Below are 18009 nucleotides of genomic sequence, written 5' to 3'. Positions count from 1 at the left end.
GTGGTCACACAGATGCTGCAATTCTTTTGTCAGTGTTCCTGTTCTCATGTGCAGCATCTCCACCTTATCAAGCAGCACAAGAGGGGTTCACATTACAAGTCTGCTATCAATAACTGCCAAGTAATAAAAGAAACCACCCATACATTATTCTATGATTATAAAAGCTTGTGAAAGTTTTTTTTTTTTTTTTTTTTTTTAAAAAAAAAAAGCCCCAGATCACTCATTTTCTACATGTAAGTGGATATTTTCCCCACTTTGTGTTCTTGTGAGAAGAAAACGTTTGATCTCACCATCTCTGACTGAAATGCAGTATAGATTTGGTGTCTTGAGGAATTAGATTTAAAACAGCAAGAGATTGTTATAGAAAGGATTTTATAAATGTATCACTCCAAGTCCTGTCTCCTAATGTGATCTGTGAATCACCTTTTTCTCAACTACTGAAAGTATTTTTTGCCTGAATAATCACTACTTCAACAGAGAATGAAGTAATTACAACTTGTCTTATTTTTATATGCTTAATGTACATTAGTAGTGGAAGTTATACACATTATTATTGAGTCCGTATTTTCTATATAAAAGTTCAGTATCTTTACAAAAACCACTTGAATTCATTAGGAAGTCAACAAATATTGCAGTAACACAGAAGTCCTACAGATGGTATTCTAAAAATGAATTTTCTAGAGAATTGTTTTTTTCTTTTTCTTTTTTTTTTTCCATCCTGTATGCTGTAGAATGTGTACAATTAGCTGTGAAATTATAAACAATAGTTGAAACAATACTCTGTGAAATGTGCATTTTACACAATTTCTGTAGGACATTTATACACCACAGGTGTCACTACAAAGCAGCATATTAAAATAATTATCATTCAATTATTACTATTTGGTCCCATGACAATTTGATTGCACTTTATTATAAACATTCGCTTCTTTCTAACACTGAGTTTATTCAACTTTTCAGACACAATATATTTTTGATCATGGTGTATTATCAATATTTAAATGACTACACAGATTTGAGGGTCAATCATTCTCCATCTTGTTCAGCTGAATATATCATAAAAAAAAAGTTAGAGATAGATTGTTTAGGGATCAATAGGCAAAGAAAACCAGTTAAATGGAAAAAAAAAAAAGTCAGTAACATAAAATTTACTTCAGGAGGGAAATATGTTTGAAGTTGGCTATGAAATAAAGGACAGACATATATCTGGAATTGTTAATCAGTTTATTGACTGCTAATCACACCTAAAGGAAAATTACCTAAGTAGGTAATTAAACTATACTGAACAGAGAATGTTACACTATTCTTAATGTCTCAGTACTATCTTATTGGTCTTTAGGCATGAGACCACCCTTGGTTTTGAAATCACCAGTTTAGAAATCACAGTATACACTCACACTGATCCGAAGAGATGGAAACAAACAAATGTATGAGTAAATAGAAAAAATAATTTCTTCCACAGGGAAAGTAATGGAAACAGCTTTGTTCAATAGCTGATGCCTTTACAGATGCTCTGATCCAAAGGAGTAATTCCAGTGGTATAAATTATGTGAACTTAAAGATAGCAGGATGTCGTGGTTCTGCTCGAGTGGGCAGCCGAGCTCCACCACAGCCGCTCTCTCACTCCCCCTCCTCAAAGAGGAATGGGGAGAAAATATGTGAAAAGGGGATCAAGGGTTGAGATAAGGACGAGAAAATCACGCAATAATTATTGTAACGGGCAAAACAGACTCAGCATAAGAAGATAGTAAGATTTATTGCTCATTACTAATAAGCTAGAGAAGTGAGAAACAAAGGAAAGAAACCAAAAGCACCTTCCCCCCCATCCACCCTCTTCCACCTCCTCCCCCCCCCCGAGCGGTGCAGGGGAACGGGGGAATGGGGGTTATGGTCAGTCTACAGCACTTCTTCTCTGCCGCTCCTTCTCGGTCACTCTCGTCCCCTGTGCTGTGGGGTCCCACCCACGGGATGCAGTCCTTGATGAACTGATCCGGCGTGGGCTTCCCACAGGCAGCAGCTCTTCCAGAACTGCTCCAGATATGGGTCCGTACCACGGGGTCCATCCCTCAGGAGAAAACTGCTCCAACCTGGCTCCCCGACGGGCAGCAGCTCCTGCCAGGTCACCTGCTGCTGCGTGGTCTCCTCTCCACGGGCTACAGGTCCGGCCCGGAATCTGCTCCGGCAGGGGTCTTCCACAGGCGGCAGCCTCCATCGGTGCAGGGCCACCTGCTCCACCGTGGTCTCCTCCACGGGCTGCAGCGTGGAACCCTGCTCCACCGTGGTACTCCATGGGCTGCAGGGGGACATCCTGCTTCACCATGGTCCTCACCACAGGCCGCAGGGGACTTCTGCTCCGGCGCCTGGAGCACCTCTCCCCCTCCTTCTACACTGACCTTGACACCTGCAAGGCTGTTTCTCACTCCCGGCTGCTGTCTGGCGCAGCGTTTTTTTCCCTGTCTTAAATATGCTCTCACAGAGGCACAAAACAACATCGCTTATTGGCTCGGATCTGGAAAACAATGGGGCCCTTCCCAAACATGGGGCAGCTTCTAGATCTTTCTCACAGAAACCACCCCTATGGCTCCCTGCTACCAAAACCTTGCCACGTAAACCCACTACACAGGATTAGCGTATAGTAGCAGAGATTTCTATTTTTTTTCTAACTGTATAGGAAAAAATATGAAAAAAATCCAAATTTGTGGACCAAATCTAGAGAGAATTTGTTTATCATATATTAAGAGCTCTTTAAAAGTGAGTCTTTTTATAATTGTTACACAATTTGCTTAATGTTTATGCAAATTCATAATCTAGCTTTGAAACTAGCATTCATTGGCAGTGAGACATCTTTGCTAACAAACTGAAGTACTAAAACCACTAGGTGTTATTTTTTATTATTATTTATGTGTTTGTTTTTTTTTTTAATTTTCTAGGTAATATGAGGTAAAAAGAAAAACTGCTTTTCCAGAAAGATTGAAATACATCACAACACCTCTTTAATGCATATTTGTAAGGTGACATACATTTTGTAGAACATCAAATGTGCCGTTTGAATCCATTCATTCATAAGAATTTCTGATTTTTGATTTTGCATTAAAGATGTCTTTTACTACAAAATTTTATTTTGTTTTGCTTTGTTTGGGGGAAACTATGAGTTGAAATTAATATGTCTGGTTTAAGATGCTTGTCATCAGAGGAATTATTTTTTCTTCAAGGTACATAGAAAGGGAGATTTTGATTTTTGAGCCAGTGGCAATATCGCCATTGGTTTCTGTGGGGACCAGAGAAAGGCAACATTGACAACACTCTTTTAAGAAAGAGGAAAAAAATACAAAAAATCCATAAAATATTGACAAATTCTATACTGATGAAGGAATGTTTGCTTCACACACAAAGATAAAACAAACAAGCTGCAGCATTTCAACAGGATCAAATTTCCAGTAATTAGTATCTCCAGCCTATCTTTATGCAGTGGATAACAGAACTAGTTCTCAGTATCGTTTATTGGATCATTGGCATTAAAATTTCAAAACAATAAACGTCTGAAATCAGTACCATGCCCTAGTGATACAGGTTTTCCTACTGACCAAGCTAAGTATCATTAGTACTTACCATCAGTAGTTACAAAACAAATTTCAGTGTTCAATGGCATGTTGATAACTGTATCAAATCATCTGAAAGAGTCAGATATACTATCCTAGATGAAAACTTCTGGAGAGAAGGCACTCAAAAAAAGAAGGGGTGGGGTGGGGGTGGCAAGAACAGTAAGAATTACAGAAAGTCAAAATAAAGTATGCAGTTATATCAAGAATATAGTCAAATCATAGAAGCCAGAGAAAAAGAGGATTGCAAAAACATCAGGGAATAATATAGCAAAAATTCATTTCTGCAGACAAGTCTGTGTATTTCTCTTGCCAATAACTTTTATTTGTGGGGAAAATTGAGAGCCAGTGAAAAATAACTTTCTTCAAGACTGAAAAATAAGTCACAGAAGATAGCTGATAACTAGGACAGAAACAAAATGAAAGTAATTTTGCATTGCCTAAGAATCCTGTTTTCTAATTAGTCTACAGAGATATTTTGGAATGAAATGATCTTTTAGAACCACTGGTGTAATTAACAAAGTCAAAGCAATACTTTCCATCAGCAGCCCAGAATACGTCTGATTTTTTTCACCCTTCTTTCCCTATTTAAAGCTAATGGAACAAACACTCCAGCTTTTGCTTCTGGAATCTCTTTTTATTGTATTAGCATCCAGAATAGTATCAGGAGAAAAATATAGCAGTAATAGTAGTATTACTGCCATGAGAGGCAAAGGATACCAAAGAGGGATGTGTCTGCTTATGGAAGGGGCCCATGTGCCCCTTTGACATCATCAATGATGCATCTCATTCATCTAAGGATTAAGCTACAACAGAACTGTCTTTAGCCAAGCTTTTTCTCTACTTTCCGTCTACTCGCTCCATCTACACAAAAGGTGCTGATCAACTGATAGAGCTGTGAAAGAAGGGAACAGAAGTCCTAATAAGTAATATATTGTTCTGTTCTAAAAAATAAACAAACAAACAAACAAACAAAAAAACTACCACTTGATTTTCTTTCTGATTTTACCAGAAGGAAACAAGTCTTTTTGATCACATTTATTTGTTCAGAAACCAGCTTGTTTGATTACATGACTGAAAAAGTACATCCCAAAATGGATATTGCCAGTGGATAAGCTATTTGAGATGCATTTTAGTGGTTGAGCCCAGTTCTCTGTAGTGACACTAGCATTCTTTTCTTTGTCTTCAGATCAATCCCAGGAGCAAACATGCTCTGTATGTACAATGCAGGAGCAAAGGCATGACTTATATGTCTGTACTGTCTTTTAGGGCTGTTATAAGGTTTCTACCCACTGTAGACTCATTCTTCTAAAAGAATAAGTCATTTTTCTTACATCTAAATAAATTTTTAATATAGAACTCTGTGTAAAATCTAATCAGCCTATCACTGAGAGTTCAAATTATTTTAAGATGTATAGGACTATCTCTGCAGATCTTTTAACCCACTTCGCCTCATTGTTCCTCCTAAAATCAGATGTGAAATTCCCACTAACTTCTTTGGGAGTAGAATTAGTCCAATGTTAAGCAGTTTTAACAGGTTAACTATAACTGTACCTTTCCTCCTGTATTCTACATTTTTCTATTCCAGCTGCTATCCAGCTCTTTCTTTTTCTTAGGTTGATTTGTGTTCTTCAACCTAAAGGAGATTAGTATTATTTCAGTTGAACTATTCCTAATATAACCTCAATATCTGTCCATGTTTAAGTTGATATTCAGATGTTAAACAATATGTCACTGTGCATGATGAGTGGTTTATTTTGAACTTATCTTCTGTGCCTTGCCTGTTCTCCCGTATCTTTATTTAAAAAGCAAAATAGAGTAATTAATAAGCAACACCTATATGGAATTTTCTTGTGATTTACATGTGAATTGTGCAACTTAATGATGGGAGAACTGATATAAAATAGATTCCACCAGTTCTGTTCCCTAGGATTAGCTCATCAGATGATGTATTCACATCATCTGATTTATTCACATTTAGTGAATACATCAGTGAATGCAATACAGTATAAGAGAAGCATCTCAATCCTAGTTTAAAAGATTTTTCTGCTACATAGAACAGGCTAAATAATTCTTAGTAATCTAACACTCAGAAGATTATTTCCCCAGTATGTAATCCCAAACTACGCATTTTACTGAGAAAATGTGACTACTGAAGTCTTTCTTCAACTTCTGTCTTTTCCACTTAGTATTGTGGTACTTTCACTTAAAAAACAAACAAACAAACAAACAAAAAAACTTCATTCTTCTGGAACTCTGGATTTTGGACTGCCCAGATATAAATCTCAATACAGCACACCTCAATCAATTTCACTGTTTTAGTTGTGGGTTCACGTTTTCCAAAATGCTAAAACCTTCACAGTTTAGGTCTGACTACATAAATGCAAATGACTCTGTTACAAAATGTTAGGCTGAATGCAAGGAAAGTCATTTTTCTTTACAACTATAGTACAAGCCTCACATGTGCAGTATACTAATCTTCACTTCATTACACAACTGCAGTTCTATAAAGTACCTTACACCCAGAATAACAATAATTTGGATGTGATTTTATGCAACAGAACAATTGCATCTACAAGACATTTTCTATTTAGAATAAATGTACTCTAAATGGGCTTAATTTTGGAGCTACAACTAGAGGGGCTGCTGTTTAAATATTATATGGTGACCAAAAATCTGCAGCTACAAATCCCTTTCTTTTATATATATATATGTATATAACATATTGCAACTGAAGTTTTATTTAGAAAGCTTGCTATATATTGTCAATTCCTGTTTGCAGTAAATACAGGCAAGGTACAGAGTGAAATGGACCAGCATTCTTTCAGACCCAGCAAATAAACAGAGTTCTGTAGCTGACAGGATAAGGGCTGGTCCTTGTCAGACCAAACTCTAGCAAATTTCTGTGAATCTACTGGAGGAAAAAACAGTCTTCAATAGACAAGTAATTTCTAGAATTAGTATATGATTTGGGAAGATATAAGAAAAAAGATTCCCTGAGGTATACTTGAGTATACTTAACATTTTAAGATATGTTAAAGTGAAATCTATAGGTACAGAGTGAAAATGGAGATGATTGTTCAAAGTCAAGCTTAGACTGGATTCACATTACAGATTTTTCTTAACATTCTTTATTACAGTTGAGGCCAGAGTTGTGTGATGCACTAGCTTTCAAGGTGAATTTCAGACAGTGAAAGGTAAAGACTATGATAGCTCTGCATCAAAGGTTTTAAGATGGATTTGTAGCCAAAGTTTCAAATTAACGAGAGGTTGCTTCCCAGAAGTTCTCAAATTCCAAAGGGAAAAAAAAAATGTTTCTGTAACTATTAAAGTAATTCTACAGAAATGTAGTAGATGAGTTTGGTTTTTTTTTAATTATTGTCAGTTCTGCTGTCCTTATTAACATTCTGGAGGGGAAAAAAAATTAAAAAAAATGAATGCTAGAGAGGTTTTTAAAAGCATGAAGCTTTCGAGAATTGCATTAAATCCTCTGACAGTTTGAGTGTTTCCCTTTTGATTTTTTCCTTTTAAAATTATTCTCTTTCAAATCTGGATGAAGCTTGAAAGGCCTAATTATTGGACAGAAGGCTAATGCGGGGCAAGAAAGAAGCCAAGACAACTGAAGCTGATGGACCCTTTGGTAAGTGAGCTCAAAGAAGAATGTTTAAGGCAGAAAAAAAGAATACCACAGAGAAGAAAGGCTACCTGCTTTCAAAGTCTTCTAAATAAGTGTATATAAGTGGTGCACATTTTTCCTTGGTTTTCTCCAAAAGGTACAAATGGAGAAAGGAGAAATTAAACAGCCCAATTCCTATGTAAATAGTCCACATTTATTATATTTGTAGGGAGTCTTCAGGGCTTATACTGACTATTGGAAAAGAAAACATAGGAAAATAGAAGAGTAGAGCTGTTGAGAAGGGCAGATCTTTTAAAGTACCAGTGCCCAGTGTGAGTGCCTTTTGTTATTGCTAATGCAAAACATGATACTGGCAGATATGTTAAATACATATACGCATTGAAAAAATGCCCTCAGAGAATGAGACTGTTCTCCCACAGTTTTACTGGGTGTCTGAGTCATTTGTAGATATTTGATTCACTATAGGTCAATAATCATAACTCAAATAGCCACCAACGACTGGTTCAGGAAAAACAGCCTTGCTGATAACCTATGTTTAACTGAGTATCTATTTAATATCATGAGAATAAGGTTATTTGAGGCATAGGTTCTAGCAGTGGAGTTCTACAAATCTTCACAACTCAGCCATATAAAACAACTTCAAAAGCTAAATATGGAATACCTTAAAACAAATCTATTATTTAAACCAGGTTGTTAGAATTTATCACTTATGGTTTTGTATAACAAAGATCTGAGCTTTAGCTTACTGATATACTTAACATAAAGCTTTGCATGACAACTTAACTCCAAACAGCTCAAATGAGCTTCACAGAAATATAACCTTCCACACCATCTACCTATCTGCTGTATGAAGCTTATCTGTTGTAAAGATCAAACATTTCCTTCCATAATGAGGAATAACTTACCCTATGCACACCACTGTTCTTATTCATTTAATGAAATTTCTCTTCAATTCATTTGTCAACATATAATATCTTGAAGACCTTACAGGCTATATGTCAAATTGTAAGATGAGCACATGTAAGGAAATGCAGTTTCCAAGAGTGAAATACAAAATTTAGGGGTGGGGAGGTAGCAAGACGTGATTATTTTTAACTTAAACCTTGAGAAAAAGATGGATTCAGGTATATTCCAAGAGCACTACATTGCTTTGTCAAGATGAATAATAAAACAGAATACTATTACCCTTGGTAGACAAATACATATATATATTAAAATGGTGGACTGAGTGCAATCAGTGCTGCAAAAGAAGTAGAAGGCAACACTTTATATTCTCCACACTTGCTAGAATTTAGGAATGCAATATACACCCAGGGCAGCTTGCACTTGAATAGCCTAGCAGGGTGCATGAGCACAATTGGAAGCTGCCTGCATAACAAAGTGTAAGGAGAGAAGAGCAAATTATTCTGCTGAATTTTGTCCTTGAATTGTTTCTCACTGTATTATAAATATCATGTTTTCAAATACCTGCAAATATTTCTTGGTTTTAGTAAATAGAACAACTGCACTTTGTGGACACTTAGACAATGAATGAATAACTTGCACATAGAATAAATACCTACTCAAGAGCCAAAGTGATGTGAACAGTACCGGTCTAATTGAAAGGTTGGGAAATGGTATGAAACCTCCAGAATACCATGTTTCCACACTGCTGTAAGGAGTCATTCAGCAGCAACTAGAATAGGATTTCTCTGTTGCTGTTTCCAGAATGCTTGCAATAGCTCCATCCCAAACACCAGACATACAGAGAGTTGATTTAAATCAATTGATTAACCATGCACTAAAGATCCACTTTGAGTTTCAGTGGAAATCTAAACAGGCCATAAGATTTGTGTGAATCCTTTTAACCTTAGTGGTCCCATAACAGAAATAAAAACTGAAAGAAGTGGGAACACACTGTTTTAGAGGAGCACAGTTCAGTTCAGTGGAGGCTTCTGATTTGTACAGTCCCATGCTAGCAAATTGTCCTTGTTTGGAGCAATAGGTCACATGCCCCAGGAACACATCAGGAGCTGAGAACTGCTACCATAATACAATTCAGTAACTCTCACAGAGTTTTTAGTGATAGATACTTGTACTCTGTGCAACAGTATTTGATATAGCTCCTTTGGTAATTCAGCAGGAGCCAAGAGCAATTGCTTTTTATAGAAAGGCAAGATGATGGCCTGATCAGATAGCACTGATCAGTAAATCAGTGCTGTCCAGATGGAAGAGTGACAATTTTTAAGTTGTTGAGGGGAGCAAAATAGCCCCCACTAGCCATGCCTTCTCTTCTATTGAACTTCAGGACCAAAAGCATATGATTTTACAAGTCTGAATGGGAGAAAAATACAGGAAGAGTGTACTAAAGTGAGAAGAGTAATAAAAACATTACTCTTAGGTAGAGAAATTCCACCACAGGGAGATTTCCAGGAATAATTAAAGAAATATAATTCCTGAAAAAGTAAAATAAATTAATTTAAGTGCTGAAGTCATTATTGGCTGTAGGAACACTCACTACACCAAAACACAAAACTATACAGAAATTTTGTAGTAGCTGGCACATAATCAATGTTGCCAAAATAATCATTATTTAAGATAATTATTACATCCTAAACAAAACAAAATAAAACAGTACAAATCCAGTGAGAAGTCAGGTGCTTTGAATTTCAGCAAATCCTAGCACATAGTGAAGAATGAAGAAGAATTCTTTATGCATTAACATAACTCAAGACACACCACACTAATCCTCCCAACCTCAACTATTCTCTTAGCCGATTGGTCAATGTTCAGCAGCCTCTTCCACTACTCTCATGAACCAGCCATTTGATTTAATTACATCCCAACATTTTCAGTGCTAGCTTGTGAAACAGTGAATACTGGGTGCCCCCAAGCTGTGACAGTGTCTAGAAGTCACATAAAAAGCGAGCACTGCCCATCGTGTCTGGTGATGCCCAGCAGTGTGACAGCACTGTTAGTTTACACCTCATTCCTCCAGGAACTGCTGAGCAGATCAGTGAGAAGGAACATCACAGCTGGAATTTGCCCTTCACAGCTATGCCACTGGCTGTCTCTGTATGAGATTCAAAAATGCTACAAATCTTATTTAGACCATGTGAAAATATTTCCACAGACAGCTGGAGTACCACAGAGTGCTGTCTGATCTGCATTTAGTTTTTAAATGAGTCAGTGCACTGAGTTCAGCCAACTTGAGTTGTTCAGAGCTGATACAAATGCTCCAAACTTTAGTAGTGACAGGTTTTTGTGTTATTATTTTTTAAATAGTAAATCTCCAGACATGAAGTAAGGGTAACATGAAAAGGGCCAACCAAGCCACACACTTACCTTGTTGGTCTGAAGCTTCCTGCACCAGAAAGGTGAATCTCATGTGCTCCTTTTGGTCTCTTACTGAAAATGTGATCTGCTGTGTACCTCCCTGTTGTATATGAGTGGAAGTGCTAGGTGTTGCAGACAGCATACACACACACACAAATAAATAAATAAATAAAATAAAATAAAATTCACTGCATGTTAGTCACTTATGTTCTGTCTTCCTATTAATGAAGGTGTAAGACACCTGGTTTTGCTGTGCTATTGACACAATTGATGCAGCCCCAGTAGTAACAGCTTGCAAAACTGCATCTTTAGACATCACATAGACTTTACTATCCTCAGATTAAATTTAAAGTTAATTTTATTATGTGTCACCTGATTGATTAATCTTTTCCTTACCATTACTATTCTATCTATATACATTCATTTTTGAATGATAAAAAACATTTTACTTCATTGTGCTCCCTAGATTTTCAGCTTGTAAATTAAAAAATAATATAGCAGTTATTCATTCCCTTCTGAAGAAATTAAAGTTACAGCATTATGATTACAAATATTACTGAATCCATTTCCCAAAATTACTTCTTTATGATGTACACACACAAAAAAAAAGCAAATAATAACATAACAAATAGGTTAAACAATTGGTGAATGGAGTGTGGTTAGCATTTGATTCTGATAATTAATGCTGAAGATGAGTTATGTATTAAACTAGAAAAAAGTACAATGTTAGTAGCAAAACTATCTTGAAATTTGCAAGAGAAGCATGGAACAAATTCTACTGCTGTTACAAGCTTTGTGCATAATTTGGGTTTCAACAGGCATAGTCTCCAAAAATGAAGGGAAACTTCATTTAAAGGGCTGCAGTCAGAATAAAAAACAGTTGTTTCTAAAAAAGGGATAGAAGATGCACTGGCTGCATAGACTTGAGTCAGTTTTCCTCATTATAATGGTACCTGATGAATGACTTTATTATATTATGTCCTATCATAACTGCTTTCTCAGGAAGGTGAATTATGGTCTGTAGTACAATGATAGGTAGTTAATCACTGGTGATATTTTGTGCTTGGTATTTTCTATACATCAGTGCACTGCCCTGTCATTGGTTTATTATAGTGACTGACTTGATTTTACTATGTATGGTGATTTACTCAATATTTTTTTGAAATTTTCAGACTATATTTTAACTGTTAGTGACACTTTCTGTTGCCATTACCTTCAGCTAATTAGCACTCCTGGATTTTTTTATACAACTGACTGAGTATGAAACACACCACCACCAGAAAAATTCATGAAGCATGCGACACTAGAAAGACTGCAGTGCTTTAGGCTAAATTCAAACCTGATATTTCAGCTACTGGAATTTTAGTGGGGAAGTTCCACTGCTTGTATCGCATCTGAATTTGTTTTTTAATATTAAACTATACTGTTGCTCTTGATTCTTTCTACTGAAGAAATCCACTGCCTGGGTAAAATTCAGCTCAGCACAGAAGGTCAGCACAAAGCCTGTGAATTGGTTGAATCCTACTTTATGTTACTCAAAATAGAACCATGACCTAAACAGTCTTCTAGTCTCCCTTTACAGAAAATTTCTCTCTCTTTGCCTATTCAGAGGTGTACTTTTCTGAAAAATAAAGATTGGATTTTTTCGTATTAGTTTCTATAGCGGGATAATCTCCAGGCCAAGGGAATCAAACAACCATGATCAAACGAAATGCTCAAACAGCCAAGTTCAGTATTTGACAAGGGAATAAAGGGAAAGTGTTACCAATATATTTAATAGCATTTCTGTCAGTAGCAATAAGAAATCTGCAGTCATGACTAGCAAATACTTCATAGCTGAACATATTTTAGATCTCTCTCCCATTTCCACTTTATCTGTATCATCAAACAAACTGTTGATCCCAAAGGAAACATGGTCAAAGCCTAAGCCAGAAACTGACATCTTATTTTCCATGTATACCATGTCATTTACTCTAACAGTTGCTGTAACTGCATTGTGTTTTGTTTGGCTTGTCCTTTCAGAAATGAGTATGAATAGATGGCTGCCTTATGCTTCCATTATATTGCCTTGAGGACTGTCTTCTCTTTTTCCATTTTCTGTTAAATTGGCAAGACAAATGATAAGTATAACAGAAACTCAACTTACTGTCATCAAATTCCTGCCTTTTCCTGTTCCATTCTTGATTGTTCAGTCTTGCTCAATCAAGGCACATTGTACAGTCATTCTCGTAATCCCTGGGTATATTCCTCTAATGATGCAGGATGGCCACAGGCAACATACTTAAATCCACAAGGAACAGATCACTAGAAAACAATTGAATATAATTTATTACATTATTCTCAGTTATGTTTATACGTAATATTTATGACATTTTATAGTTACATGAATTCTTGATTTTATCTCCGAAGTTACTTGTAATATATAACAGTAGGCAAGATAAATAACACATTTGAGCTCTTAGTACATTTATCTTTATCTCTGTAATACACTAGCATCAGTGGCATCAGTATGATATCTTTACCAAAGTCAAGAACAAATTATGTTTTTTGTTTTTTGACTTTTTTTTTTTTGGAATTATTATAATTATGGGAAGAAAAAATAATAGTAATAATAAACAAACAAACAAACAAAAACTCTAGAGGGTGATAGTGAAACAAATGTTTTTGTGATTCCTTTTTTATGACATGAAATGACAGGAAAAGAATTAGAGGTAATAATTTTATTTAACAAATACAAGGACAAAGACATGATTGAACTAAAGCTGATCAGCTCAGAATCAGTTTCCAAATTGTAAAAATATTGTAAAAATACTCAAAATATCACATATATTTCTGGTCCCCTTTTATTTAAGGAATGTGAATTTAACTTGGAATGGGACAAATGCAATGAGTAGATGCCTGAGGAACTTATTCTTTTATTGAAAAATACATTAAAAGAACTTGAATTTTTTTTGGTCTACAGAAATGTAACTTGAAAGGGGAGCTGAAGAAGTCTGCAAAGGACTGTAAGTAGTAAATATTAAGATGAGAGTAGAATTATTTCTCTTACGACAAGCAGCGGTCTATAGTTGTGCTAGTATAAATGCTTCTTGCAATAACAAAGTAGAAACCAAAGATGCTCTTCAGGCCTCCACAGAGAAAATTTTCAAAATGCAATTTAAAATGGGTTGAAAGCACTTCCACTTTTTACAATTAAGAGAAAACAGCAGAATATAAGTGATCCTGGAAGGAGGGTTTTAGCTTAAAAACCTTACCCATTACCTCTTACCCATCACCCCATTACCTCTTACCTCTTTTATCTCAAAGGTAATGCTTGCAGGGCACTGAATTGTATCAACAGCTGTTTGAATGTGGGATCTGTCCTGCTTCAGTATTGGTGCCAAAATTACAGTCACGTTTGTCATAGTGCATTTGAAAAGCATATGCAACGTGGAGGAAGTAAATGTTTAGGAACATAAATGTATTTTTGGTTAACCTAAGGATGGGCAAGAGGACAGAGCTAAGTTTTTCAGGTGGTCCTTTCTATCTTTGTCTTTTAAATCTTTTCTTCTCCTTTTCTATATCTACAAAAACAATTTATAATCTTAATATGTCATCCCTTCCTTCCACCTATACATAAGTGTTCTAAATTTGTTTTGATGTTAACTGATCAGAATTACAGGAGGAACTAACATCACAGTCTCCTTCTCACACTTGGTGTTAGAAATCCAGAAATCCTTAACAATTTGCCAGCCTTACGAGCAGAAAATACTTTAAAAAAAAAAAAAAAAAAGGCAACATAAAAGTTTCCCTCTCCTTCTACTGTGTAGTGGTGTGTATGTGGCTCTGCTACAAAATAAATTAGCCATTCAACTAGATAACTCAATGTTATCCACAGTTTATGTTTACTTAGAGGGCAATTTATCAATTACCAGTTGTAGTAAGTTTTTCAGTCCCAGCATCAGTGCTCAGATGCCTCACAAAAACAGGAGAATTGTTCCTGAGGTCAGAGGGACTGATTGCACAAATTAATTTATGAAAACAGAGAGGCATAAACCACAGACAAGCCACAGTGCACAATTTCTCTGAACCAGAACACTGTTTTTTTTTGTTTGTTTGTTTGTTTTGTTTTGTTTTTTCCTTTTTTCTTTTTCTTTTCCTTTTCCTGTTTCTTCTCTTATTAATCTGGATCAACAAATGCCTTCTTCTATGTGGCATTTTTAAAAAGTATCCATGCAATCATACCACTTTTTGTCATATTCACTACCAATCAGAAACTAAAGTCACAGTTTTGAAATCATTGCACTGTTTTACTAGTAATATTACTGACTAACATTTGAAGAACTTGGGAAAAAAAAAATGGTATTGCAAAACCACTATATGTAATATACTCCTATCAATTCCAAGCAAAATTTTCTCTCTAAAAGAGTATGAACAAACTTGCCTTATTTAGTGGTTCATGGTTAGTTTGGTGGGTTTTTTTGTTTGTTTGTTTTGGTTTGGTTTGGTTGTTTGTTTTTGTTTTTGTTTGTTTGTTTGTTCTGTTTGTTTGTTTTGTGTGTGTGTGTGTTTGTTTGTTTCTGTAACGGTATTTTAAAATAATTTAATAAAATGTATGTTTTAGCTATTTTTAATTAATTCTCTTCAAGAATGTACAATATTTTATGGTCTTTATTATAGAATAAATAAGAAAAGTGGTTTCTCCTATAAATGGAGAAAATAAACATACATTGGATATGATGGAGTATGTAGCAAATACAGCAAACACTGACTAGAAACTGAAAAAAAAATCCAGACAACGTGGTTGTTTTTTTTTCAGGGAAGAAGAAAATACATTTCCTCTGAACTTTGTTTGACATTAGCTTGGTGATTTTTTGTTTTCCATAAATTGTTTAGACAAAGAGAACTGCACCTTTCAGTTTACCACATTACTTGAATATTTTCTTCCTCAACTCAACTCTCATTGCTGTGGCTCTGAGCATTACAACTGTCTAGGATTCAAAATGCCAGAAGCTAATGTATGCATTGTTTAATTAAAGTTGCATTTACCAATGGAGGTAAGAGAAACTAGAGCTCTGTTAGTTGCCATTAAAAATAAGACATTTGCATTTTTGTTCAGAATTGCCCTTGCTTTCTTAACTGCTGCTTTATCTTACTAGAGAGATTTTACAAATCATTCAAATTTCCCCATGCGGCTACCAAATATCAACAGCTGGTGTTTTAGACACAATACATTTCTGTTTTAACGTGGTTAACACAGTTAGCGTAGGCCTAAGATAGGCATACAGAAAAAATGCACATTGCTGAAGACTGATATACTTGCAAACCTCTCACATCTTAACACTTTTAGAGTCCCACAATGAAATTCTGTTTTCTATTGTGGTGGTTTTACCATGCTGGGCAGCTAAACCCCACAACCGCTCTCTCACCCCCTCCTTTAGATGAGGAGGGGGAGAAGTAAAGCAAAGAACAACTCACGGGTTGAGATAAGGATAATTTAATTAAAGGGAAATAATTATAATAATTAAATAAAGACTACCATGAACTAAACAATTTAACTAAGGGGAAATAAAAAGGGAAAGGGGAAAAGGGAGGGGAAAAGGGAAAATAAAAAGAAGGGAGGAAAACAAACAAACAAAATAAATGAAGGCTGTATGGAAGTGCAGAGGAAAGAAATTACTCTCTACTTCCCGCAAATGAGCGATGATTGACCACGTCCTTGAAGCAAGGCCTCAACGCACGCAGCCGGTGTTCGAGAGGAGGACCGACGTTTTCCCAACGAGAGCCCACCCCTCCCCTCTTCTTCCTGTTTCCACCTTTTATTGCTGAGTGTGACACCACATGGTATGGAATATCCCTTTGGTTGGTTTAGGTCAGCTGCCCTGGTGATGTTTCTCTCCTCACTTTTTGCCCACCCCCTAGGAGGGTTAGAGAAAGGCCCAATGCTGTGCCACTGCTGCTCAGCAGTAGACACAACACTGGTGTGATAACACTGCTGTTCCAGCTACAAGTACAGAGTACGGCACTGTATGGGCTGCTGCCGGGAAAGTTAACATTCCAGCCAGACCCAGTACATCTATGTTGAATTTCTCTGTCTTTAATAATGATAATAATAATAAATACACCAGTAAGAAAAAAATGGTGAACAGGTTCAGGAAGGCAATTGTCTATACCATTTATTCCTCCCTGAAATTTCTGTTTGATCTTTCAAGAATTATTGTAGCTGGCTTTTTTCTTGTTGCTTTTTAGGCAATTGTGAGGTTTAAGAACAGTCACCATATGTAGAACAGGATGCTGCCACTCACGAACAGACTTGTAATAAAAAGGAATGTCAAAATACAGCTTCTGTCCATCAGGTTTTTGTTGAACACTGATGGAATTAGATTCTAGTCAGCAAGGATCTGCCCACACATCCTAAGGGACTGTTGTTAAGGTCAACTGGAAAATAAATTAATGTAACTCCTGCATAAATTGAACAATATTTAAAACATTTGTTCAGGTTAAACAGGACAGAATTTTATCTTCTGGATTTGTTTCTACTCATTTCTTGACACCACAAACACTGGCATTTTATGAGATGTTGTTAGTTGTAGAGAATGCAGAAGGGATGATAGCTGCTGAAGGACTGTAAAAACTGAACACTTGACCTGAAATCATAGAATCATAGAATCATAGAATATCCTGAGTTGGAAGGGACCCTTAAGGATCTTCAAGTCCAACTCTTGACACCGCACAGGTCTACCCAAAAGTTCAGACCATGTGCCTAAGTGCACAGTCCAATCTCTTCTTAAATTCAGACAGGCTCGGTGCAGTGACCACTTCCCTGGGGAGCCTGTTCCAGTGTGCAACCACCCTCTCTGTGAAGAACCCCCTCCTGACGTCCAGCCTAAATTTCCCCTGCCTCAGCTTAACCCCGTTCCCGCGGGTCCTGTCACTAGTGTTAATGGAGAAAAGGTCTCCTGCCTCTTGACACCCCCTTACGAGGAAGTTGTAGACTGTGATGAGGTCTCCCCTCAGCCTCCTCTTCTCCAGGCTGAACAGGCCCAGTGACCTCAGCCGTTCCTCGTACGTCTTCCCCTCAAGGCCTTTCACCATCTTCGTAGCCCTCCTCTGGACACTTTCCAACAGTTTCATGTCCTTTTTATACTGTGGTGCCCAGAACTGCACACAGTACTTGAGGTGAGGCCGCACCAGCGCAGAGTAGAGTGGGACAATCACCTCCCTTGACCTACTAGCGATGCCATGCTTGATGCACCCCAGGACACGATTGGCCCTCCTGGCTGCCAGGGCACACTGCTGGCTCATATTCAACTTGCTGTCTACCACGACCCCCAGATCCCTCTCTTCTAGGCTGCTCTCCAGCGTCTCATCGCCCAGTCTGTACATGCAGCCAGGGTTTCCCCATCCCAGGTGCAGGACCCGGCACTTGCTCTTATTGAACTTCATGCGGTTGGTGATCGCCCAGCTCTCCAACCTGTC

The 18009-nt window shown here is 36.8% G+C and overlaps 1 long non-coding RNA gene across 2 annotated transcripts; it reads right to left on the bottom strand.

Moving 5' to 3' along the window:
* Nucleotides 1-970: 970 nt before the first annotated feature.
* On the bottom strand, nucleotides 971-16547 carry LOC311436005. Of its 2 annotated transcripts, none has more exons than XR_014692530.1 (3): nucleotides 16211-16547; nucleotides 12698-12855; nucleotides 971-10673 (listed from the first exon to the last, which is right to left on the bottom strand). It is a non-coding gene; the product is annotated as an uncharacterized lncRNA (long non-coding RNA). The 2 variants fall into 2 exon arrangements; XR_014692531.1 differs by lacking the exon at nucleotides 16211-16547 and adding an exon at nucleotides 13842-14189.
* Nucleotides 16548-18009: the final 1462 nt, after the last annotated feature.

Source organism: Aythya ferina (genome assembly GCF_964211825.1).
Source record: "Aythya ferina genome assembly, chromosome: 4".
Lineage (NCBI taxonomy): Eukaryota > Metazoa > Chordata > Aves > Anseriformes > Anatidae > Aythya > Aythya ferina.
This window is presented reverse-complemented; position numbering and strand designations above follow the sequence as displayed.